This window comes from Myotis davidii, unplaced genomic scaffold, assembly GCF_000327345.1.
Source record: "Myotis davidii unplaced genomic scaffold, ASM32734v1 scaffold269, whole genome shotgun sequence".
Taxonomy (NCBI): Eukaryota; Metazoa; Chordata; class Mammalia; order Chiroptera; family Vespertilionidae; genus Myotis; species Myotis davidii.
This window is the reverse complement of record NW_006383008.1, coordinates 3,745,972-3,747,839: the sequence shown is the minus strand read 5'-3', so window position 1 is coordinate 3,747,839 and position 1,868 is coordinate 3,745,972.

Genomic DNA, 1,868 nt, shown 5'->3' with positions numbered 1-1,868 from the left:
ATAATCTAAACTCTTCTTTTTAGAGTAGGTAGGAACAAACATGAAGGGATGAAACATTGAACAATGCAGATGTTAGACAGCGATGATTAAGTTCACTGCATATTTGCATGATTTGAGGTGGATAAGTTGTAGTAATCACAATGATCTCATAGCGGTGTTGAGAACAAAGGACAGAGACACAAATTAAACGAAAATCAAATGTATTAATTATGAATAAAAATATATGATAATTTTATTTAGCTTATAAACACTAGTACATTGTTTATCAAAACCTTTAGTACATAGCAAAATGAATTATTTTTTCTCTCTCTCCCCCTAAATGCCTTTAAAGTTATCAACAAGAATAATGTAGGTGTAGAGAATAGGCCTAGCAGTAGAAAAAACTGCAAACAAGAGAATCTATGAACCAGCAATCTAAGTACTAATGAGAGAGGAAAAGTATAAGAATAGACCCAGTTGTAATATAATATTAACCTCCAAACAAAATGTAAGTGTAGAGGCAAGACCCAGTTTCATAAATAGCTACCCATAATAATATACAATTGGCATTCCATTCTTTTCTATTAGAAAAAGAGAGAGTAAACGAGAATAAAATGCAACACTAAATGTCTGATAGAATTGAGCTCCTAATTAAGTGTTCATCAGAATTAAGTTAGCATCTCCCTTTCACTTTCTTTTTGTGTCATATATAGGCTGCTAAAAAATCTTGGCATAATTACAGTCAAAATAGATGTCCTTTGCCTGTTCTGAACAAGATGAAGTTTGGCAGAAAATAAAGAACTCAAGCCATAGCCAAATTACTTACATCGCTAATGCAAACAAGTAAAACCTATGGCCTCTTTAGATGGAAAAATAATTTGACTTTTGTGACCCCTTTCCTGTCTAGCATATAATTTACAACTATCTGGCACAACAAAAATGATCTTTTCTTATTTTCTGGCTAGCCATCATAGTCTTTGTTTGCTGGGACTTCGGTGAGGCTGCTTTGAGAAGCCCTGGACTGTGGAATAGTTTTAAGAGGCCAGCTTCTTTGTGTATCCCTAGAGGCTGCACGGTCCTTATCCTTTCAAACCTCTGACTGTCCTAAAGTCTCAGTCTAAAATCCGGGATGCAACTTTGACCCTCAGCATATATTCAAATTTCTTTCTTGGTCACAGAGCAGTTATGCGCACCTGTACAACCGTTAGCATGATGTGGCTGGATTTGAGCTTCACAGTCAGCCAGTCTGAGGGTCAAGCTCACCCACAAACAGGATGATAGTAATCAATACCCTATTACAACAGGAGAGCCCACACAAGGGACATTCCCAGCTCAGAAGATCAAGGAGCCTGCACCAATGAGTGCCACAGGAGTTCTACTACTAAAGGCCACTCCATCAAAACTGGGAGTCATAGCATGCAAATTAACACTAAAATAAAGTATCACCTCACACCTGCCAGAATGGCTACCATCAATAAATCAACAAAAAACAAGTTGGATGTAGAGAAAAGGGAACCCTGGTTCACTATTTGTGGGAATGCAGACTGGTGCAGCCACTGTGGAAAACAGCACGAAGTTTCCTTAAAGAATTAAAAATGGAACTTCTGTTGGATGCAGTGGTCCCACCTCTGGGAATCCTATCTAATAATAGAGAAACATGGTAATTAACTGTAACTTCGTTACCCTTCCCATTGGCTAATCAGCAGGATATGCAAATTAACTGCCAACAAAGATGGCGTCCGGCAGCCACGCAGCTGAAGCGAGCAGGAGGCTTGATTGCTCCAATGATGGAGGAAGCCAAGGTTCCCCACCTGCTGCAGGGCCCGGCTCTGAGCTCTGAAAGCAACAAAGTTGCAATTATAGAAGCTAAACAAACCCCAGATACCTGC